This window comes from Mus caroli, unplaced genomic scaffold (assembly GCF_978045245.1).
Source record: "Mus caroli unplaced genomic scaffold, Mus_caroli_1 scaffold_18, whole genome shotgun sequence".
Lineage (NCBI taxonomy): Eukaryota > Metazoa > Chordata > Mammalia > Rodentia > Muridae > Mus > Mus caroli.
In genome coordinates, this window is record NW_028227273.1 from 27,033,174 (window position 1) to 27,058,524 (window position 25,351).

Here is a 25,351-nt window from a genome sequence, read left to right on the forward strand (position 1 = left end):
GATGATGGCACAATCACAGTAGGGCTTATTTGCCAAGGTTCTGCCTGAATCTAAAAAATAAATAAAATAGCCTGTAAGCCGAGCTAAAGGAGAATCTGTGGCTCTCAGAGGTAAGGGGGATGACTAAGTCAAGATTTACTGGAAGGTCATAATTTGAGCTGCCTGTAGCACTGCAGGTTTTGTGTCTGGTTAGATTAGGGCTAGAACTGAGAGGAATGCAGAGCCCTGCCTGGGAGCCTTCTGAAACTCGAGGGGGAAACAGTTAAGCAGAGAAGTGCAATGAGGGCACAGAGGTCAGGAGATGCAGAGGTGAGATGCTTGGAGCTCTGGGTTATATTGATGGTCAGTGATGAGACCAGAGACAGATGATTGTATCCAGGACAGTCATCCCTACACTTACCTGAGCAGAAGGAAGGAGAGGCTGAAAAGAGGGTCGTTTCCTAGGGACACGGACACTTGTAGAGTATTTAAGGAGAAAGATGAAAGATTTAAAAACAAATAAAAAAAATAAACCACACTGGAGATTGTTTGGCAGGTTGACTTAGATGGATGGATGCTCATTGTTAAATGACATCAGTGAGGCAAAAACAATAGGCTTGGAAGAACCCATTTTACTGAGCAAATTTCGAGGAGTAGGCAGGTAAACATGGAGCCAGTGGGCCGGGAAGATTAGCCTGAGCCCTCTGCAGTTGCCAGCGGTATTGATGTGAACATAGTCCTTGTGCATGCTCGTGCCAAAATCAGCATCCAACAGGTAAGCGAATTTCCTTCTTGGCTCCATTCAGGTCACACCACAGTAGACTTCCCAAGAACCCAAGCATTGTACATAGTGGTGATACGGAGCGGAGGCAGCCCGTGGTTTGCATAGCAGGATCGCTTGGGCATGATTTAGTGGTTCTGTTCACTAGAATGGTATGGGACTCTCTGGAGTCCAGATAAGTGGGCGGTGTACATGACTTGACCCTGGTATTCCATCCTGCTCCCCTCTGGGCAGAATGCCTTCCATCGCCATGGGGAGGAAAGCTGAGGGACTGGGGGCTTCAGCAGCACTCTGGAAGGCACTTACCTGTGTGCCCAAATGTCCAGAACCTCAGCAGTATGGAGAAAACCACAGTGACCTTAGAATAGTCTAGCTAGACAGAGGCTCTGTAGCCAAGACAGTGGAAGCTGTGGCCCATTTATTTCTTATCCACCGGTGAATTTATTTCTGTGTTTTTCTTTAATCCATTGTTTCTTGCTCCCTTCCTGTTTCTTTTTGCCTCGCTTCCTCCTTTCATCCCTTCTCCCTCCCTTCCTTTCTTTTTTCAGTAGGGTTTTCCCAAGCTGGCCTTGAACTAGCAATCCTCCTGCTTCAGCCTCCAAAGTGCTGGGGTTACAGGTGTATACCACTGTACCTGGCCATGGAGCTTCTTTTATGGTAGAGAATGGAATGGTTGCCATTCTTTCCTTTTAACCTTTGCCAACCATGAATGAGTAGGCAGTAGGAATGAGTCTGCCTGTGAGAACATCATGGCTTTGTCCTATGGTTTCTCCCTGCAAGTTTCTCTGTGACAACATTAACCCACCCACATCTGTACTAGGTCCAATTTTCTTCTTTTTTTAATTAGATATTTTCTTCATTTACATTTCAAATGCTACCCCCTCTCCTAATGTCCTCTCCGAAAATTCCGTATACCTTCCCCCTTTCCCCTGCTCCCCACCCACTCCTGCTTCCTGGCCCTGGCATTCCCCTATACTGGGGCAAGACCAATGGCCTCTCCTCCCATTGATGGCCGACTAGGCCATCCTCTGCTACATATGCAGCTAGAGACACGAGCTCTGGGGGTACTGGTTAGTTCATCATGTTGTTCCTCCTATAGGGCTGCAGACCCCTTCAGCTCCTTGGGTACTTTCTCTAGCTCCTTCATTGGGGACCCTGTGTTCCATCTAATAGATGACTGTGAGCATCCACATCTGTATTTGCCAGCCACTGGCATAGCCTCACAGGAGACAGCTATATCAGGGTCCTGTCAGCAAAATCTTGTTGGCATCTGCAATAGTGTCTGGGTTTGGTGGTTGTTTATGGGATGGTTTCCCGGGTGGGGCAGTCTCTGGATGGTCATTCCTTCAGTCTCAGCTTTGAACTCTGTCTCTGTAATTCCTTCCATGGGTATTTTGTTCCCCCTTCTAAGAAGGAACGAAGTGTCCACACTTTGGTCTTCCTTCTTGAGTTTCATGTGTTTTTCAAATTGTATCGTGGGTATTCTAAGTTTCTGGGCTAATATCCACTTATCTGAGAAGCACTGGACTCTTCCCAAGATGCCAGCAGTGCCAGAGCTCTTGGCTCCTCCCTCTGCTTTATGTGAGCGCTTCTTTCCAGATTGCTATTTGAAAAATAAATAAATAAACCCACCGAGGGGATCAAGTCCCTAGCAAATGCTGCTGTCAGCTCAGCTCTTGCCTCATTCCTGCTTTTGATCCCCAAGAATCAGCTCATTTTGGGGGCAGTTCATAACATACCACTCTAGGTGTCTAAGGGAAGTGCCACAAGCCCTTTGCAAACATAGTTTTATTAATCTCGTACATGGCCCTGAAGAAGGCATACAGGCGACAATCCTGAGCAGCTAAGGGTCTGGCTCAAGTTATAATTTCTAGCATCGGGTCAAAGAGAACTGGAAGTTGGATTCTGGGGCCTAGGGGCCCTTCCACACACAGAGCTGAGTGAAGATCCGGTGTGTTCTCCATGGTCTGTGGTGTAGAGGCAGGAAAACGTGGAGGTTGCGGTGGCAATAGTTGTGGGTCTTTCCGTTCATCACTGAGGCTGCTTTCTGGCATTAACAAGTCTCCTGTGGGCTCCGTTTTCAGTCCTCATTTTTCAGTGCTGTGAAACCCAGGAGCAGTGAAGCTGCTACTGAGCCCCACCCAAGCCCCAGCCTGTCCATTATTTCATTTCCTATCTTGAGAGAGGGTCTGACTGTGGAGCCTGTAGTGATCTCTGATTTAATTGAAAGACATGGAAGTCTGTGTTTTTCCATATTGCTCTCTCGAAGGACCAGGTAATCTATTCTTCTCTCCCTCTGACGCAAAGCTCATGTGTGCGGCGGTGGCAGTGTACGTGCATAGGAACAACAGCTGTGAGAGACGCCAGTGAAGGGATCACTATTGTGGTTTCTTTGTGCATTTTCACTGCTCTGCTTACAATTCTGCTGTTTACTGAAGGCTTGCCCCTCTGACTCCTTGACCCCTTTGGATTTATCTGCTGATCCCTTGGCCAGAACCCACATTCTGCCCCCTCCTCCCTAGCTGCAGGCAACCTTTGCTACTCTCCTGGAGATTGTAGGAACCGGCTCTCCCATTCAGGATCCTTATACTCTCCTACTTTGGTTCTCCTCAGTGCTGTGTTCTGTTTCCTGGGCTAGCCTGCTCACCTGGACTAGTCTGCTCACTTACATAGACCAGGAAGGGCTGATCTTCACCTACAGTCCATGTGCCTTCCCCTGGGCCCTGCTCTTTTAATGTGGGTCTCCATAGATCATTCTCCAAGACTTCCCTGGAACTTCCAAATTTCTCTGGAGATTTCAACTCTTTTCAAGCTGGCATGGCTTTTCAGCTCCCCCCCCAACCCTGACAGACGATGCTTCCCTGAAGTCATTAGCCGGGTGACATCCTCCCTTCAGTAAGCTTCCCAAAATGGAATCCTAGTTCAGCTGTACTAAAGATGGTTGGCTATGTCCCGACTGTACAATATGGTCAACTGCTAATGCTTTTTGTGCTGTGGGCGTGCCACTGGTTGCTGTTGGGTTTCAGAGAAAAACAAACAGCAGTTGGGTATGCTGAAGAATGGAACTTAGTGTTTTGAGGTCAAAGCTTAGAGAATTCGAACTCTGTATGACTTGTCCAATAAATGCCATGGGAAGAGCTTTGAGTAAAAGGATGGGATGAGGATGAAGAAAAGCAAAACAAAGCAAGAAGGCCACCAGCTGTAAGGTAGCACCTGTGCTTGGCATTGTCATGCAGTGTGCTAGGAGGTCTCTGGATGGAGGTCCTCCCTACATGGTGCCTTTTTTTGTTGTTTTAAACTAAATTACTGCAGTCACAGAATTCCCATGGATTGATAGCCAGCCCATTAATGATCTCCAGGTTTCTGAAGCATCCTGCATGTCTCAGTTCCCAGGCCTTAAAAGCCTGCGTGCCCTGTAATTGTCTGGTGGTGCCTGCTTTCGGTAAGAAGAAATTGCTTGTATTGTTCATTCATAAGTAGATTTTTGGCAACAGTCACTGCACGAAAAACAAAAATACTGCAAGTAGTCAGTGGGAAATTATCCAAAATGTGGTAGAGCCCTGGCACTGAGGTCCGGCTGCCTGCTCCTGAAGTGCACTTTTTCCATTATCTGGTGATATGTGTTTAGGCTGCGGTGAACTTTCTGGTTGCCTTTGTTTTTGTTTCTATAAAAGAAATTACAGTCGTACCTACAGGGTTTCTCATGGGACTGCAGAGCATTTTCAACAAGTGTTCATCCATTATAGCACACTGGAGAAGTTATAATACAATTCCCCGATACTAATGGACCCTGGCTGTAGTCACTGTAGTCAGCTTCTCAGTTTTATTGTTTTTGAAATGTTTTACATGGCATTCCTAAGTATGGTACAAATTCTACCTATATGATACTCTATGCATAACAGTGTGTGTGTGTGTGTATGTTTCTCTGTGTGTGTGTATGCACATATGCATATGTGCATATGGAGAAGTGGAGACTTAGGTTGTCAGTTCTTAATTGCTGTCCACCTTGATTTTGGGGTCAATCTTTCATGGCCTGGAGCTTGCCAGGTAGACCAGTTGGCCAGATCCATCTGTCTCCACTTCCCCAAGGCTGGGATTATAAGGGTACAACATCCTGCCTTTCTTTATCACATGTTTGCCAGACCAGCATTTTACCAACCTAGTTATTATTCTCTCCTCCCCCCACCCACCCCTGTAACTGAGGAATACTGAACTATGACAGGAAATTGCTCTAATGGATTTGGGAGAATATACTAATGGATTTACAAGGCCTTGTTTTTCAACAGGTAAATGATTTTCTATCTTGTTTGTTTTCCAGAATTTCTTTTTTTAAAAGCAGCTTAGTATTTGACTCCCAAGTAGAGGTCTGCCATGATCTCCTCACCAGCCTTTTGATGAAGTCTGCTCTCATTCTGGAATGGAGATCATTCCATTGCTTGCCAGTGAAAACATCTTTCTGTCCTTATATGGTGTTTTAAATATCTTCCCCATAATCATGAAATCTGTTAGGGGATAGTTAAAAATCAACTTATCAAGTCTTGCACAGACCTCTGACAATTTTTTTAAGGCTTCCAAATTACTCTGACCTATGTCAGTCTAACAGCATTCTGCAGAAAACTAGCCATCATCCTTGATTTAAAACAAAAAAAATGTAGATACAAAACATCAAAATGTCACTAACATTGAAGCTTAGGGTCCTTAGCTTATGTAAAGAGATTCTCGATCAATGATTGAGTTCTAGTTTAGCATACATGAGGCCCTAGGTTCAATCTTTAGCACTGTAAATATACAGATATGTAGATGGATGGATGAATGGACAAATGGACAGACAGACAAACAGTTGCAGTATGACACTGGAGAGTAGAGATGGACAGAATGGTAAGTGCTTTCTGTTCCCCACAGCAAGAAGCTGTGTGGTTTAATGTCCCTCTTAACTCTCAGCCAGGGCCCAAGACCTACAGGGTCCATGTTCCTCTAGGCAGGGCTGCAGCTTGGTGAGAATGGACTAAAGCTATGAACCATCCCAGTGCTAGGTCACAGATCATGTAAGACCATGCACAAGTCAAGACAGCTGGCCAAAACTCGTGAGTCCTGTTCAAAAGCCAGATTCCTAAAGCTGCTGCCACTGGATAGAATTTGACCTTAACCAAATATTCACTTACAATATTGAAGCAGTTCAGGCTGAGAAGAATCAATCAGCCTTGTGATGCACATGAATTTCACAGTCACAGGCTGCAATTTTCTTTTATTTCTTGTGGTATAATTTATATTCTGATTCCAACCCCTATAAGTAGATTGTGGAAAAATTTAATGTAATCGTAGCCACAGCTAGTCAGTTCCATCCAATTTAGCACTTTGATTATTGCTGCTAGAAAAACCTCAGAAATATTAGCAGTTTTACCCCCTACACACTGCCCCCATTGTTGCTAGGGGGTCCAGGCTTCTCTGTCACCTGACTGACCTCTCTGAGCCCCGACCTAATGGAATTGGCTGCAATGTCCTTAGGATAGAAATGGGGTGTGGGGCCCAGACTTTGTGGCTTCTGTCTGGCTCTCAGTTCTGAGCCTCTTCCTCCTTCTCTCCTTCTCTCCTTCTCTCCTTCTCTCCTTCTCTCCTTCTCTTCCATCAACCCTTCTTTAGGCAATAAGAAGAACCCTGGGGCCCACTGCTTAGCTCAAGCTGCCTCCCTACCATTTCTTGTTCCTATCTCATGACATGTCAAGTGTCACTGAAGTCATGACCCTTCTTCATAAAGAAGGGAGGCAGCCAGCAGGTGTTTTACCAGATTTCCCTGAGCTCTGTGGGGACCAAGGACTCAGCTCTTACCTGGAGTTCAGGACACCGAACACACGCTCTAATTTTTTTCTCCAGATCTTTTACCCCCCTCAGGTTTATGGGATGAAGGGATGTAAAAACTTGCTCTCTTGATCCAAATCTCCCCTCAACACTATTTTCATCTTGCATTTCAACCACAGCTAGAAATTTACATTTAGATTCTTTGTCATTGTTTATTTATTTATCTATTTATATAATGTTTTACTCACAATTCTGCCTGAGGCAAAATCTGAACCGGCTGTCTCAAATCTCATGGTGTATTAGTCAGGGTTCTCTAGAGTCACAGAATTTATGGAGTGCCTCTAGATTGAAGAAATTTATTGTGATGACTTACAGTCTGCAGTCCAACTAACCCAACAATGGGCAACTATGGATGGGAAGTCCAAGAATCTAGGAGTTGCTCAGTCCCACAAGGCTAAGTTGTTTCAGCTGGTCTTCTGTAGAAGTAAATTCCAACAGATGTGCTGACAAGTAAATGCAAGCAGGCAGAGAAGAGCAAATCTTCCTTCTTCAGTATACTCTTGTAGGTCTCTAGCAGAAGGTGTGGCCCAGATTAAAGGTGTGTACCACCACGCCTGGATCTGGAACTTCCTTTGTCCCAGGCTACCTTGAACTCAGAGATCTCCTTGCCTGAGTCTCCTGGGATTAAAGGTATGTACTATCTTTCCTGGGCCTAAACTTTTCATGGCCACTGTGCTTCAAGATCACCATGCCAAGATCCAGATAAGGAACTTATGTCTTTCAGCCTCAAGATCTGGATCACAGGTGAGCCCTCCAATTCACGTGAATTCATTTGACTGTAGTTCATTCCATATATAGTCAACCTGACAACAAGGAATGGCCGTTACACGCAGCTTTAGAGAACCCTGTGAAGGATGAATTGGCATCAGTACTCTGTCCTGTCACCTGGGCAGCCAGCCCCTGATCTGACTCATCGGCATTTAGAGTTTCTCACTTCTCAAAATTCATAGCTGGCTTAGTAATCTTTCCCAGCTCTGCAAGGTCTTTGGTCAGGGCTCTCCCTCAGTGATTGGGGACGATGCATTGACTTTAGCCGTGAAACAGCGAGGGCTTTCTAATAATGGGTTTTAAAAAGCAAACAAATACTTTCTTTCCTTGTGTTATGTTTAGTGGTGTTGTTTTCCTTGAGATAAAATCTTGCCATGTTACATGTATGAATGTATGTATCATTCATGTATATATCATACATGCATGTATGTATGCATGTGTGTATGAATGAAGGTATGTATGCATATAGGAATGTGTGTTTGTGCATGCACATGCCAGTGGGACCTACTAATCTGTGTATTCTCTATCCTTTCAATAAGCCACCTGATACTAAAAATGCTTAGAAATCTGTGCCTGTACTGAATATGTGCATACTTATTGCCTTGGCATTTCTCTCTCCCCAAACAATACCATTTAACGGCTATTTGAATGCATTAAATTTGTACGAGGCCGTAGTTATAACCAGAAGTGACTTAGCGTATGCAGAGGTTCTATGGAAATACTGTACATTCAGTATAAGGGACTCATACACTATGGAGTTCTCACATCCACAGAAAGCCCTGGAACCAGTCACCTTCATGTGTTAATTACACATAATATTTTTGTGCAGCTAATACTGCATGTATGTATATTTGGATCATAGAATGTATACACATATAATTAGGTATATATGTATCTAATATATATATGTGTGTATACACATATATATGTATGTATATATGTATATATATATGTGTATATATGTATGTATATGTGTATGTATGTATATATGTGTATGTATGTATATATGTATATATACATATACATACATATATATAAGACATGTACATGTATTGGTAGTTTGTTCATTTTTCATCTCTGCAGCAAAAGACCAGAGAAGAAACACTTAGAGACTTATTTCTGCTAAGGGTTTCAAAGGTCCCAGACCATAGCTGGCTGCTTTCAGTGGTATGGGACTGTGGTAAGGGACAGTATTAAGGTGGAGGGATATATAACAGGAGGGAGGCTGCTCACACAACCCAGAGGCATCAACACAAAGTTCAGGTTTAGCTGGCTCAGGCCAACCTACCAATCCTTTTTTGGGGGTGGGGGACGGGGTTTGAGACAGGGTTTCTCTGTATAGCCCTGGCTGCCCTGGAACTCACTTTGCAACCTACCAATCCTGTTCCTCTAAAAGGCCCGAGGGAGGTCACTACTCTGCCATCTGGTGCTGGGCTACTAATGGCTTCTGAGCACTTCCCTTGCCTCCGGCACTTATCTCTGAGCTGTCCTTACTCACCAAGCCCCAGGAGGTTCTTGACTCCTTAAGCTCTGGTGAAAAGGACACGGGCCCACAAGCTGATGGACGCTTTCCTCTCTTCATGCTGCCCTTTGAACCAGTCCGGATTTTCTCTATGTGAAAGATGTTTACCCTTAACCCTAGGAAATAATCAATTGCCTAGAGTGTGAAGTTCCTCTATTGGACAGCTCCCTTTGTCCCCCATTGCCCCTTTCGTTTCTAGGTGGGTAGAAGGGCCTAGGGTAGGTAGGGGCCTCTACCCAAGATGCCCTTAAATTAACCATTGCTTTTCCATGACCAGTCCTGCTACTCCCGTTCCTGTTCCAGCCTGGAAGATCTTTGGCTCTGCTGAGCGTGTTAGCCACTCATCCCCCAGTCTTCAGTCCTGTGATCCTTCATTTCTTCACTTTTTTTTTCCCCCTTTGTGGACTTTTGATTCAGACAGGTTACATCCCAGGAAAGTCTTCTCTATTACGCTGCCTGAGTTTGTTGTCTGCTTCCCCTCAGGATTCAGGAAGGCGTCATTCTCTGGGCATAAATACTTAGAGCAGAACTCCCTGGGCAGCCTTGCTGCTGCTGGCGTAGATGTCTGGACCACATAGCATTGTGGGAGTGTTGTCAGGGACCTGGAGTCTTGTCTCACACCTTAGACTTCTGACTCAAGGTGTGTATTAGGATTCTTAGGTTGACAGGAAGCACAGCTTGAGGCTAGACTCCTTCTCTGGGACAAAATACCAGGAGGCTCACAGGGTTTAAGCTGCCCATTGGAATGTCATGACTTTCATTTGGAGGGGGCATTTACCAAAAAAGTCCGAGAAACATCTGTTTTGCCTTTTGTGCCTCTGTTCTCTTCCCTATCTATCGTGAAGTCAGGTTCAACTTCCCTTCTTGCTTTTTAGCATTTCTGTAAATGCTTCCACCCGAAACTCTATGCACAGCTGTAGGTGTTAAAGATACAGTGAAGAATAAAGTGGTACATCCCTACCCTTACAGGGTAATGTCTCATCTTACAGTCACTTTCAAGATCCAAGGAGTCCATGTTAGACTGACAAGGGAGCACAGGACAGGGTTGCTGCCTGGTGAATGTTGGAAAAAAAAATCTCCCTGTAAAAGTCCAGTTTTAATCACCTTTGGAAAGCTTAACTCAGCCTTGGATTGTAGTCCCAGTACTTAAATGTTTTTCTAATGTTGTTTTTGACTAAGAGCAGTGTCTCTGCCAGGCTATTTAGCCATCCCCAGCGTCAAAGCTGTCTGTATGAAGGCAGCGGCAGATAGGAAGTGCTGGTCGGAGCTAGAACCTGGAGAAATGAAGGGGTGGCGGGAAAACATGCTTCTGTCCAAAAATAGAGAACAAATAAAGGCAAAAATTATAGCCTCATCAGCTTTTTTTTTATATTAATTTCAGCACTCGTTAAATGTTTTTTTGTTTTGTTTTGTTTTTTGTTTTTTGTTTTTTTTTTTTTTTGTTTGTTTGTTTTTCGAGACAGGGTTTCTCTGTGTAGCCCTGGCTGTCCTGGCACTCACTTTGTAGACCAGGCTGGCCTCAAACTCAGAAATCCGCCTGCCTCTGCCTCCGGAGTGCTGGGATTAAAGGCGTGCGCCACCACGCCCGGCTTCGTTAAATGTTTTAAGTCTCCTTTCAAAAGGGTGCTCCTGTGAGTTTCCACTTAGGCTCCGTCTTTGGTCTTTGAGTACCTGTAAACAACCCTCCCGTTCTAGCTCCCGTGTCAGTCACATAAATGAAATTACTCAGATTCCAGGTTACCCAAGCAGAAGTGAAGCAAAGATGTTTATATTGTTAAGATATCTTAAAAGAAACCTTGGCTTTCACGCATTCACTCATTCACTCATGGATTCATTCATTCACTCAGACCAGGGATGGTGTCATGATTTAACCCCATGCACCTCTCTTCCTGGGACTTGAGATGGATCTGCCTCTGTGAATTCTTGAACTTTGAGCATCCTTTCTCCATCTCTGGCCCGCTCTTCCTTCCTTGGCCTGAGGGTACCTCACACTAACTTGGGCTGCTTCCTGTTCTCTGCCCCTGGCGTTTGCCGTCAGTTAAGACTCAGACAAACTTCTGTACTCATTTGTAAAAGTTACTGCCCTTGGTTTGTATGGCCTTTTTATTCTAAGGTTCCTGGCATGCTATAACCCAGGTATGAAAACCGGACAAACCAACCTGTAGGTCTGAGAATTCCAAAGCAGGGGGAGACAGGGATGGACCTGGATGCAGATGCGAGCTGGGACTCAACGAGCGACACTGGAAGTTTGTTTTTCTGGTGCCCAACTACAAGACTGACTTCATTGCTCTCTGTTAATATTAGGAGGAAAAAAAAGAGAATCTAGATCAAAGAACAGCACACATAATGAGGTTATTTTAGATGTTTATCTCTCATACTCATATGTGAGTGCTAAGTATATGTATATATCATATATAACATATAATATTATATTATTTCTAAGTGGTATATGTTGAAGACTTTTTTATAAGAAGGAAAATAGGCACTATTTAGAATAATGAGAAAGTTTTGTGTGGATGAAATATAGCATTTGGGAGTGAAGTAACATATCTTTAAATAGATGGGGAAGCTGAGCAAAATGGTATTTCGACATCAAATGACCAGCAAATGAATATCTAGAATTATTCACTTTCACTACCTGAATTGCACAGAAAGCTCTGTTGCTCCACCACAACCTTTATATTATAAACCTTCCAGTTTGCTTTCTTTTACATTTGTTGTGTTTTGAGAGCTAGCCTCCAACCTCCCGTGTAGCCCAGGTTACCCTCCAACTGATAGTCTCGGCCGTATTTTATTTTTGCTGTCTTTCTTTGGTTTCTCGTTTTTAAGTACAGAGATTTTTTAAAAAATGTATTATCATATATGCTTAGGGAGTATTCTAAGAGAATTATCCCCCCTTGGTAGAGTTGAAAGGGAAGGTATGTACATCGAAGTTGGAATAAGCTATTAGCAGTGGAATTCAAATGTGAGGGAAAACCAGACTCAGCTGGCCTTACCCATCTCACCCTGCACAGTCAAACTGTGCTGGGTCAGTTAGAGGATGGAGTCAACTCTCCCCATGTCCAAACCTCTCCTTGAGTGGTCTTCCACCTGTTCATCATGAATGTTGATTGACTCTTTGCATAGAAAGAATTCTTAAGATAGGCGATCTCTCTCTCTCTCTCTCTCTCTCTCTCTCTCTCTCTCTCTCTCTCTCTTTCTCTGTCTGTCTGTCTGTCTGTCTCTTTCGGCCTTTTAGCATCAAAGATCGTGAATTCTAATTGTTTTTCTTTCAGCTGAAGATGTTTGACATGTATTGAAATTCCTCTTTGGGAATAGAAACAAAGTCAACTAAAAGGCATCCCTCAGGTGAAGATGAGACTTTGGCTTATCATTTATTTATTTGTTTGTTTATTTTCTATTACGCTTGCACTTTTTTACTTTCCCAGTCTGACTGTTAATGGAAATGAAAAAATGATATTTTTTTTCTTTGGGGTTCACACATGGTCTACACATGGGACACCGTTCACGGTTCAGAGTGGCAGAAGGGAACACTCTCATGGCTTGGCATGGGGACCCACCCTCTGGAATTCTTATATGGCTTATCTAGGATGTGAGTCAGGCAGATATTAAAATAAAAAAATTTTAAGAGTTTTGATATGCATTCAGTGTGCTGGTGACTTGACTGTGTGGCTTCCTGCTTCCCTTGGTATCATATTTTATTTACATGAGTACACTGCTGCGATCTTCAGACACACCAGAAGAGGGTATCAGATCCCATTACAGATGGTTGTGAGCCACCATGTGGTTCCTGGGAATTGAACTCAGGACCTCTGAAAGAGTAGCAAGTGCTCTTTAACCACTGAGCCATCTCTCCAGCCCTCCAAAACCAGTTTTAACCAAGGTCCTAATGTATTTTCTCAGTGCTGAGAAATCTCACTCATGCCTTGCAAGAGCTCTCTCACTGAACCACATTCCCAGGCCATAATTGCTAATTAAGAAAATTCATCAGGATTCTGAACGACTTCTGCATTTTGAGTAGGTAGGCGTTTGTTTCTTAGTGTGAAGCCCATCATCTCTAATGACAGTCACCCAAGGGCACTCAGCGTCACTCTCATTCCTCCTGAGCTGGCTTGAGGAGCTCTGCTATGTCCTGGAGTTCTGGTTCATTCTCAGTTTTGTCATTCAGAAACTGCTGGGGGTGGTGGTGGTGGTGGCTTCAGTTCTTCCTGGCTTTGGGGCAGAGATGAAGTTTGGGTGCTGTCTAGCATTCTTGTGACTTTGCTAACATTCTCGTGACATTTCTAGCATTTCATGTCTTTGCTAGTGTTCTTGTGGCTTTCAGTGGGAAAACATGATGGTGCATCTTCCAGCATTTCTGAGGATCTACAGTTTGCCACGTTTTGTGGCAGTTCAGGATACAAAGACAACTAAGACACAGTGGTTTTCTTTTTAAGATTTTATTTCATGTGCATGTATGAGCACATTCATGTGTGAATGTCCACCTTGTATGTCCTGGTGTCTAGGGACAGCAGCAGATGATGTCAGATCTTTGAACTGGAGTTACAGTCGGTTCCCAGCCTCCATGTGGGTGCTGGAAAAGGAACCTGGATTCTCTGGAAGAGCAGCTAGTGCTCTAACCACTGAGCCATCACTGCATCCCCTAGACACAGTCTTAGGCAGTTAGTGGATTTCCTGTGGGTGTTGTCCTTGACCATGAGAGCCATGTGAAAATAATTCCACAACACTAACTAGGTCAGAAGAGACTGCCCACGGGTAGTGACCTTTGAATTAGGTTCTCCAGGACAGGTCTGTTACAAGAGACAGGACATTCCTGTAAAAAAAAAAAGTGAAAAATGAGAGTTTAGACAAAAGTCAGGGGTATGTGTGCTAGCAAGGGCCTGTGCAGGGCAGGGAGCCTGACAAGGCTGAGACACAGACTTGTGAGAGGCCTCAGCCCTTCTCCCTGCACACTGCCTGGATTGCCTCAGCCTGGGCGCTGTAAGGTGCTGTCCCACGCATCCACGAATAACTCCACACTTTGGAGTTTTGTCTCAGGACAGCATGGTGGGTAGTGAAGGCAACAGGTACTGGCAACGGAGGGTGGAGTGGGAACCACAGACAGGAATGAAAGGAGGCTCAGGCCTGGTGTTCTGACTCGAGATCCAGGACAGGAAGAGAAAGAATTTGAGGCTAGCCTGATTTGCATGCAGTGTCTGAATTTTAGTTTAGTTTTTTTTTTTTTTTCTGTTTTTTTTTTTTTTTTTTGTGTGTGTGTGTGTGTATGTGTATGTTTTGATGAGTGTGGGTGCATATACACCTGTGTGCCCATGCATGTGGAGGCTTAAAGTTGTCAAGCATCATCCTGATTTTTCCCACCTTATTCTTTGAGACAGAGTCTGTCATTCAAACTCAGATTCCATTGATGTGACTAGTCTAATTAGTCGGCTTCCTCTGGGGATTCTGTCTTTACCTTCTGTGATGGTTTGTATATGCTCAGCTCAGAGGCCCTGTTGGAGTGGGTGTGGCCTTGTTGGAGTAGGTGTGTCACTGTGGGTGTGGGCTTTAAGACCCTGATCCTAGGTTCCTAGAAGTCAGTATTCTGCTACCAGCCTTTGAATGAAGATGTAGAACTCTCAGCTTTTCCTGCATCATGCCTGCCTGGATGCTGCCATGCTCCGGCCTTGATGATAATGGACTGAATCTCTGAACCTGTAAGTCAGCCCCAATTAAATGCTGTCCTTATAAGACTTGCCTTGGTCATGGTGTCTGTTCACAGCAGTAAACCGTAAGTAAGACAACTTGCAAGGCTGGAGTTACAGGCAGCCATCTGCTCACCTGTCACTTGCATGGTTCTGGGGATCTGAAGTCCAGTCTTTACCCTTGCGTGGCAAGTGCTCTATCCACCGAGTCATCTCCATAGTCCCCAACCTTAACTTAACACTAGGAAAAGCATTTCTGTTTGTAATAATGATTCTTCTCTTAGCATAAGTTTAGTGACTTCAGAGTAATTTTTAAATGGAGGCACAATAGAAAGGCCAAGTTCTTCCCTTAAATCATTATTTCTCAGTTTTGTAAATAACTTTCTCGTTAATGAATTTGCGTACACTTAAAGCTATTTTTCCATTGCTAGATAGTCAAGTAAAATTAATGAGTTAAATCAAACTTGACTCAAGATGGTAACCCTATTTACTACTACATTGTGGTTCAGGAAATGACGAAGCATATGTTTTAGAGTTTAGCAATCACGATGGACTACGAGGGATACTTTGAATGGACTTGGGAAACATTTCCTTTAGAAGAATCAAAGATCATCAATTAGACAACAGTGATTCCAGGTTTCTAGTTCAGAAGACTCAGACCCAGTAAGTGGTAACCACAAACCAAGGCAAACAGAACATACCGAACCCAGGCTCTGCAGAGAAGGAACCTTGTTGAGTACTTGCTTGCTGAGTTTGAAAGGCTGCACTGCAAGCTCCAGGCAGCACACAGCCGGAAGGAACCCTTGCCATGAGGCAGAGACCCAGAAAGTCAAGGCCTAGATTTGAGAGCAGTCCATGCCATCAGTGCTCTGCCGACTTCTTGGAAGGTCTCCGATGAGGTGAGAGGTTAAGAAGACAGGGAGGGGAGATGTGCAAAAGCAGCACTCTGTGCACGTGCAGAGTCTCTGGGGAGAGAGCCTCTGCAGAGGCTCCTTGGGAAAGAGCAATGGCTCTGCATCCTCAGTGGTCAGTGCTGCCTGACCCGTGTCCCCTTCCATCACGCTGGAATGAAATGTATGAGTAAGGTAACCTCCTAAATTGTCATCTCGTGCCACAGTCAGCCTCACGCAATATGAAGGAAAAGCCGGAAAAATGGATGTTTTACAGAATGCCTATTTTGATATATAAACTCTGAGTCATGGAACTGGTGGGTTGAAGGGATCAGATGGGACCTCTGAGTAGAGAAATCGCCACTCCTGGGGGTGCTAACAACAGACATGGCCCGTGCGGGCTGTACTGCCAAGGATCTGCGTTTATAGAATGGTGATGGTGATGGCTTTCTTAGCTGTCAAGTTGGCCGCCCCTGGAATGAACTACAATCCATCCATGGAGGGCATACCTGTGAGATTTTTTGCCTGGTTGGAGGTGGGCAAATCCACTTTCTAGTCTGGACCTTTGAGGTGGGAAGACACACGCCATGACCCAGATCTCGAGGCAAGAAATCACAAATTTAATCCTGGCTGCACCTTCTGCTCAAAGTCTGGATAAGAGATGGAAGAATGAAGCTTTTGTTCTTTGCCCGAGTGTTCTCTCCTTGGTGGCAGATCCATCCCTTCACTGACATGAGTCTGTGATTCCAGCATCTATGAAAGGACAGCTGAGATGTCAGACTCCTGGATTGAGCAAGCCAGTGAGCAGCACCCCTCCATGGCCTCTGCATCCGTCCTGTCTGAGAGTCCTGACTTCCTCTGATGGTGAACAGTGATATGGAAGTGTAAGCCAAATAAACCCTTTCCTCTTTGAATTGGTTTTCTTTTTGGTCACGGTGTTTCATTGTAGCAATAGAAACCCTAATTATGACAGTGACTATTTGACAAGACAAAGTATGGCCTTTCCACTTAACTCTGTGATTGCATGGCTGGAAAATTGCAGGCGGACAAAACAGAACAACAATGTCACACTTTGTACTTAATGTCAAACCAGAATCAAAGGACCGACGAGATGGCTCAGACAGTAAAGTGCTTGCTGCATAGACATGAGGACCTGAGTTCAGATCCCCCAGTGTCCAGATACAAATCCAGCTGTGGTGACACACACATACATGCATGGGGGAGGTGGACAGTGGAGGGACCCTGGGCTTACTAGCAGGCAACTTACTGAATCTGTGAGCTTCAGCTGAAGTGAGACCCCCAGGTCAAAAACCAAGATGGAGAACAATAGAGGAAGACTCAGGCATTGACTCCTGGCTTTAGCATGCACTCACTTGCACACATGTATATAAATAGCACATACACACACACACACACACACACACACACACACCAACCTAGGAAAGCTATTGGTTTTCATAGTTCTGTACAAGTTTCCTCCTGTAGTCCATCAGGTGTTTGAAGAACAGGCACGACTCGGGGACATTCTTCCTTGTGCAGACGGTCTACCATAACTGGCCGGCCAGTTAAATCTTTCTTATTGCAGCATGCAGAAAGTTTTTCCCTGCATTCCAGAACACTCCCTGTGGAGTGACAGCTCAGGGGAGAAGCATGAGGTTACTCCTTCAGAGGCTCCTCCTCAATTCTTTGGGGCCGGCATTCTGGCTACCCAAGACCTGGGGAAATAGCAACAGCATAGGCTGACCGCTGTGGAACTCTGGAGTCCTGGACATCCCCCGGGTCTCCATAAATTGCTGTCATCCCTCCCTTTTCAGAAAGGTTTTTCTTTTTAACTCATTGTGCTCAGGCATGGGGTGCCATTCCTCCTGGTGTTGGCTCTCGCTGCTCCCAGCTCACTACTGAATGAAGTCTGTCCCTTGGTCCTCTGTCAGCTCCTGGCTATGTCTACCTGGCTCAAGCTCACCTTCTGTTTCTTCCTCATTAAAATATTTATGAGCCATGATAAATGAAAAACCCTAAGATGCTGGGATTGTAAGGTTTGTCATTGCGGTGGCCCACTCCTGAGGGTAGGGTAGGAGTGTAGGGGAGGAGGGCGTTACGTCCATCATTGTGGTAACCCATGCCTGAGTGTGGAGGAGGGGGTGTTAGGCTAGGCTGGGTCTGCCTTTGCTAAATAAGGAAAAAATGAGGAACTTCTCCGCTCAATGTTGTCTGTATTTTGAGACAGGGTCTCTCTGTGTAGCCCTGGCTGTCCCAGAGATCTCTATGTAGACAAGCTGGTCTGGAACCCAGAGAGGTCCAGCCATTTCTGCTGGCATTGAAGGCATGTTCTACCACACCCTGCTGAATGGGCGAGTAGTGTGTCTTTAAGTGAATTTCTGCCCTGGATGTCCTTCTTAACTCCATCTTTATTTCTTGTCACATGGTTTGTTTGTCTCTTGACCATTCTACTTTCACATATTCAGGAGGGACAGATTTGTGGTTGGTAATCCTGGGGTTTTATGGTCTGGTTGGGATAGAAGAACTGCAGTCAGCTTTCTGAGCACTTTAAAAATGTCCTACTGCTCCTCTTCCCCAAACTTGAAGCCGGACTGGCTTGTGAAATATTTCAATGTGGTGACATTTAGAAAACAGAGGGCCCAAACCACTGCCTGCCTGTCTGCTTTCATCAGTCAGGAGCATGCGGTGACATCCAATATGCTGAAGATTTTAGGCTTGCTATTCATTCAGAGACACTCATAGATAGAGAATAATAACAAATGCTATTAGGAAATTCACAGTATAGATGGAAGTGTGTGTGTGTGTTGTGTGAGTGTGTTAGTGTGTGAGAGTGTGTATGAGTGTGTGTTAGTATGAGAGAGTGTGTTTGTGCATTAGTGTGTGAGAGTGTGTGAGAATGTGTAAGTGTGAGTGTTTGTGTGTGAATGTGTGAGAGTGTATGTGAGTGTGTGAATGTGTGAGAGTATGAGTGTGTGTGAGTGTGTTAGTGTGTGAGTGTGTGTGTGTGTGCATTAGTGGGTGAGAGTGTGAGTGTGTTGTGAGTGTGTGAGAAGGTGTGAGTGTGTTACTATGTGAAAGTGTATGTGAGTGTATTAATGTGTGAGAGTATGAGTGTGTAATTGTGTATGTGAGTGTGTGTTAGTAAGAGTGTGAATGTGTGTGAGTGTGTATGAGTGTATTAGTGTGTGTGTGATAATGCTTGTGAGTTTGTGTGAGAGTGTGTGTGTGTGTGTGTGGGGGGGGTTCTGTTCTGTCTGCCTGCCTGTACACATGGGCATGTGTGTGGAGACCAGAGGTTGATATATGCTGTCTTCCTTAGTCACTCTACTTAATTTTTTGAAACAGTCTTTCACTGAACCTGAGGCTCACCTGTTCAGCTAGACTGGTTAGCTGGTGACCGCCACAGATCTTCCTGCAGTACTGGGGTTTAGACTGAAACACTCCCCAGGCCATAGATGGACATATTTACATTCAGTTGTCAATATGGGAGCCTCTAGTTTCCCAGCCATGGCTCCTTAGGCCATTCATACAATGCAGACAAAAGTAAATGGCGGTGCTTTATGAATTCTTTAGAGTAATAAAATGTATGCTTCTTTCATTTTTTAACAAAGAAGAGAAAGTATTAGTACCAAACAGTGCTAAACTGCCTTTCTAATGGTAAACTGTTGTATGTATGTATGTATGTACATATATATACACACATATGTACATACATACACATTTATATATAAACACATGTGTGTACACAATGTATACATATACATATTCATGTACACACACATATATGTGTATAAATATATGTGTATACACACATTCATATATATATATGAATGAATGAATGAATGAAAATGAGAGTGTGGTATGGGGTTCCTGGTTTATCCCATGGGGAATTGATTATGGTTCAATAACCAAGTTTATTTGAGTTGCCTAAAGGAACCCAGTGAGCATGAGGAGTCATTGTCTTAACAGAGTGGCCAGTTTGGCTTCCCTGTGTTTTCTTTCCTTTATAGTTGTAAGCTGCAGTGAGCCTTGATTTGTGTTTCTGTCAGCTTCAGAACTCAAGAGAAATTGTTACTTAGTAAAACTGGCTTGTTGGTTCCTAATAGGAAAATGGAGAGAGAATGTCTCCACCATCCCTCTACGTGTCCTGAGGACAGAAGTCTGCCCCAGTTGCTTGGGCTAAAGTGTCCTGTGGGCTATCTTCGGTGACTTGTGTTGTCAGAGATCCTGTCTTTCAGAGTTCCTTGTGAATGCTTGAGATTGTTTCTAGGGATCTGATGGTTATATTCCACAGGTAGCTTTCCCTTTGTGTAGCAGAACCTGAACCTCTGAAGTCTGAAGTCACGTGGTCAACTCAACTTTTCAATTGGAAATTTCCTTCCGTGTACGAGAAAGGCTAAGCAGGTTTCTATGGGTATCTGGATACATGCGCAGAGCCACCGAAGTTTTGCTGCTCCTTTCTTTCTCTCTAGGCAAGTGGGCCCTTTGGGGGAGGAAAAAAAAAGATTCTGACTCAGCACATACAAGAAGAAAGGATTTAATTAAACCTCCCATCCTTGCTGAGGTCCAAGAAGGATGGACAGGGGAGGACAGGAGGACACCGGAAGGAATGCTTCCCGGACAGGAGAGGCCATGTCTGTGCTGTCAGCACAGATGCTCCCCTGGTCAGGCAGTTGGATGGTATGTAGGGTTCTGCTGTCTCTGCGCTGAGGAAGAGGAGGGAGGGATTCTCTCTGCGAAGCCGGCGAGGGCATAGTTATATTAAACCAGGGCCTGAGACTTGTCCTGTAGAGAGCCACATGCCAATGCTCTCAGCCTTGTTGGCTCTAGGGTTTCTGTCTCTTTGAAAACTGTAGGTCCCGCTATGTCAACACAGGTCTGGTCTGTACATAAACCGTGAGAGAAGCTGGGTGTGAGTAAAGCAGGCATCAGTGGGCTGTGGTTGCCAGGTTAGAGCTGACTGCCCTCGGCACCTTTTGTCTGTTCTCTCTCTCTTATCACACAGGCACATGCACACACACACACACATACAAACACAAATGCGCACGCACACAAACACACACAAACACACATATATGCAAGCACACACCGACAAATCCATAAGAACACGCATAGAAACATATACTTATACACAGAATCAGGAGCCAGGCATGCGAAGGGCTGCATACCTTAAACCTGATGATAAGACGCGGTTAATCTTGGAGGATGGTATGTGGGGCGTGGATACATATCTGGCCAGAAAAATAATTCTTCATAGTAAGTGGGCTTTCAGGACTTAATCTTTCCCTACCTGTTTGTTATATAAGCTGGCTGGCTGTGGGAAGGGGCCACCAACTGTGAGCTCTGTCTTGCTGTGTGGAAGGAAGCCTTTCCTCGCTCTTTAGCATTGGTGATGCCTCGCCTCAAGATCTCAGAAGCAGAAGACAGTATTCAACCCTGAACCCTGAGATGGTTTTTAGAGTCACTTCCCTGTCAGATTGAGATGGGAGTGGGAATATGGCTACGACCTTGGGTTCTCTTCTTCTTATCAGCGGCCTCCTCACCAGCTTCTCCTTCTACCTTTATCGGAGGCCAGAATGGTCCCAACAGTTGTTTCTTGGATAGTACCCATCCATGCAGGATTCTGGGTTTCTGGGGTGGGTTTCTGTACTCACCCCAGCCTCTCCATAGGCCTCTGCTTCTCTGATCTTCCATACGGCATAGCTTCCTTATCTTTTTGGCTCTGGCCCTGCCTGGAATAAATTTCTGTAATTTGGAGGCTTCAGAGAGAAGGGAAATTAGAGAAGAGTGGCCAACTTTAGATACGTTTTCAAAAACAACTTGTTTTCCTCTCGTGAGACTTTAGAGGAAAAAGATGAAGTTTGGAAAGAGGAAAAAAATGGGTCTTTGATAAAATAAAATGCAAATGTTTAGACATATAGGGACTACTGACAAAATTATTACAAAGGTATGAAATAATTTTCTGAAAACATTTCTTCACTAAAACAACCATTTTAGAAAGCATGCCTGTGCATAACTATGATTCTGCTACATGCATATATTTAGTATTTACTCATATTCTGGGCCTGGTGGCGCCCATCTGCAATCCTTGTACTTAGTAGGTCGAAGGTTAATAGCGTCATGCACTCCAGGCAGGTAGGGCTACAAAGTGAGATTTTTGTCATTACAAAAAGGTTACTTACATGAAGAATTTTAAATTGACTGTATTTACCCCTAATACCTGAGCCAAACCAGGGGAGGCTGAGATTATCTCAACCTTCCTAATGCTGGATCCTTTAGTACTGCTGTAGTGATTTCCAGCCGTAAAATTACTTTTGTTGCTAATTTATACGTTTAACTTTGCTACTGTTACGAAACAGAATGTAAATATCTGTGTTTTCCAGTGGTCTTAGGTTACCCCTGTGAAAGGGTTGTTCCACCTCAAAGGGGCTGCAACCCACAGATTGAAGGAAGGAGCTAGAGAAAGTAACCAAGGAGCAAAAGGGGTCGACAGCCCTATAGTTGGAACAACAATATGAACTAACCAGTACCCCCCAGAGCTGTGTCTCTAGCTGCATATGTAGCAGAGGATGGCCTAGTCGGCCATCAGTGGGAGGAGAGGCCCTTGGTCTTGCGAAGATCATATGCCCCAGTACAGGGGAATGCCAGGGCCAGGAAGCAGGAGTGGGTAGGTTGGGGAGCAGGGCGTGGGGAGTGGGGGGGAGGGTATAGGGGACTTTCGGGATAACATCTGAAATGTAAATGAAGAAAATATCTAATAAAAAAATGAAAAAAAAAAAAGAAAGAAAGAAAACCACAGATCAAAATGCCTCTCAAATTTCAAGTAATTCAGAATCAAATACTGAAGGGAAACTCTCCTTTAAGTCCATGGGACACCAGGGACAGGTCATTCACACCTGCTGATGGGTCTCTCTCTCTCTCTCTTTCTTTTTAAGTTGTACTTACCCTTGGTTCATAGGCTGCACCATCGAATTCTGCTCTTGAAAATGTGGACGGTTTCCAGTTTTTGAAGACTTGTTTGTAAAAGTTCAGCCTCTTTCATTATTATTGAACTTGGCAGCGGCGGTGTGTGTGTGTGTGGTTCTATTCTTTTTTTTTTTTTTTTTTTTTTTCAGACAAGGTTTCTCTGTGTAGTCCTGGCTGTCTTGGAACTCACTCTGTAGACCGGGCTGGCCTTGAACTCAGAAATCCACTTGCCTCTGCCTCCCAAGTGCTGGGATTAAAGGCATGTGCCATCACTGCCCTGTGGGGGTGGGGGTGGGGTGGGGTTCTTTATGGAAGCTGGACACAAGAGACATTTTCATCTTGTGATTATTAACAATGTTTCTCAGTGTCCTTAGAAGAACAGAAATATTTGTCTGTTTAAAAAAGGATTTGAGCCGGGCGTGGTGGCGCACGCCTTTAATCCCAGCACTCGGGAGGCAGAGGCAGGCGAATTTCTGAGTTCGAGGCCAGCCTGGTCTACAGAGTGAGTTCCAGGACAGCCAAGGCTACACAGAGAAACCCCGTCTCGAAAAAACCAAACAAAGAAAGAAAGAGAGAGAGAGAGAGAGAGAGAGAGAGAGAGATCTGCACTACCCATGTGCTTGAAATCTTTGCTCTCAAGGTCACAAAGACTTTGATTTCTAGTAGTTCTTTTGTTATTGCTGTTTTGCTGTTTGACGGGTTCTCACTCTGTAGCCCAGGCTGGCTTCGAATCTTAGATCCTCATGCCTCACTCTTCTGATGGTGGAAATTAAAAGCATGGCTTCACTAGGGCTAGCTTTAAAAGGTTTTAGTTTATATTGTTATGGCCGTTTCTTGTCATTTCCGTATTTGTGCATGCATGTGTGTGTGGTGTGCTTGTGTATATGTGCATGTTTGTGCCTATACACATACATGTGTGTCCATGTATGTGTAGAGGCCCAAAGTGAATGCAAGGACACCTCTACAGTCACTCTTTCTATCTTAGCACTTGAAGCCGGGTTTCCTGGTCAACTCAGAACTGATTGTGGCTAAGGTCTCCTAGGCCAGCCTGCCCCAAGAGAACTCCCATTTCTGGCTTCCCAGGCTGGAATTACAGAAGAGACACCACCACATCTGCCTGGTTTTTGCTGAGTCTCCAGGCTCTGAACTTGGGTTTTCTTGCTTGTGCAGAAAACATGTGACCACTGAGCAGTCTTCCCACCCACCCCCTCTCATCCAGTTTGAACCTTTTTTTTTTTTTTAAATATTGTCAGTGATATCCTGCCTCATGGCTGCTACCTGTATGTTCTTTCGTCACAGCTGCTTTGACTGTTCCAGGTCTGTGAACTGTAGGACACATCACATTTCGTCATAGAAAGGCTGCTGGGAGTTTGATAAAAATTGCATTGAGTCTGTTCATCTATCTGGAAATGATTGACACAGTAAGATGCTTGGGCCCTCCAGTTGGGAGAAAGTGCATCTATCCCACAATTTGGGGCTCAGCTTCTCTCAGTGGTGTTTGTAGTTTTCAGTATGTAAGGCTTGCCCATTTTCCTAGATTTGTTCTTGTAAGCAACTCACATTTTTGGGTGCTATTTTGTTTAAATTCAGTTTTCTGGGTGCTTACTGTTAACATAGATATATGATTAGTTTTTCTGTATGGCTAGCATATCTTGGCATTTTGCTAAACTCACTTTCAAAAAAAATTTATTTATTTATTATTTATGTGTATGAGCACTCTTTTGCACGTATGCCCGAATGACAGAAGAGAGTATCAGACAGAAGGCATCAGATCTCATTACAGATGGTTGTGAGCCATGTTGTGGTTGCTGGAAATTGAACTCAGGACCTCTGGACAAGCAGCTAGTACTCTAACCATTGAGCTACCTCCCAGCCTTCACATTTAGTTTTTGTTGTTTGGTTCTTTTTTAGAGGATTTTTTTTCTATGCACTTGATTATGATATCCACGAAAAGGAAATCAGTTGGCTTTTTTATATTCCAGTGTGCATGTCTTTTCTTTTTCTTGCCTGTTTGCACTAGAATATTTAGTGGGTCTTAAGTGCAAGTAGGGAGAGCAAACATTTTATCTTTCCTCATTAGATACAGTGTGGCCATTTCCCTGGCCACACTTCCTTACAGGTCCAGGTTGTGACAGACCTTTCCTTAATTGGCCCAATAGTTGTTCCTGTAGATGATACATTGTATCAAGGACCTTTCTGGGGCACCTATTTCAATAATCTTAACATGAAGAAAGTTTTTAATCTGTTAATATGATGTGTCACCCTGATTATTATTTACATCCTCTCTGTCTCAGGATTAATCACATTTGGCTTCGATGGTTATATTTGTCACATGCATTATTGGATTTGACATGCTATAGCCTTGGAGTGTTTTCTTCTTTACACACAGGGAGCACTGGCCTGTGTTTTCCTTTCCTTGCAAGCCTCTTGTTTTGGAATTTGAGTAATGCTGGCTCACAGAACAAATATCTCCCACTCTTCACTTTTCCGTAAGTTTGTGAGGAGTTGGCATTTTTTTTTGTTTTTTTGGTTTTTTTTCTTCCTTAAAAATATTTGTTAGGGTCCTCTAGTAAAGCCACCTGGATCTTGAAGTTTCTGTGCAGAAAGGATTTTATATAGAAATACACATTTTTTTATTAGGTGTAGGGCTTTACAAAGTGTCCATTTCTTCTTCTTCTGTTTTTGATCTTTATCATTTCTGCCTAAATTATTGAACTTCCTGTCATAAGGATATCTGTAACATTTTTATACTTTTATTTAAAAATCTGTAAAGTCTGTAAATTAAGTTCTAGTGTTCTGTGACACGGTGTTCCTCTTCCTCCACATCCTCACCAGCATAGGCTGTCACCTGAGTTTTTGATCTTAGCCATTCTGACTGGAATCAGTGTTGTTTTGATTTGCATTTCCC

The 25,351-nt window shown here is 44.1% G+C and overlaps 1 protein-coding gene across 3 annotated transcripts in view; it reads left to right on the forward strand.

The window, feature by feature from the left end:
- Positions 1–25,351, forward strand: part of Arhgap28 (Rho GTPase activating protein 28) — a 162,420-nt gene that overhangs the window by 54,081 nt on the left and 82,988 nt on the right. Inside the window, exon 1 of one of the 3 annotated variants that reach the window (XM_085832877.1) lies at positions 14,523–14,599. The exons of the other annotated variants lie outside the window; for them this stretch is intronic. The gene's annotated coding sequence lies outside the window, so the exon portion shown is untranslated. Of the gene's footprint in view, positions 1–14,522; positions 14,600–25,351 lie in introns of those variants that run through there. 3 annotated transcript variants of the gene reach the window in all.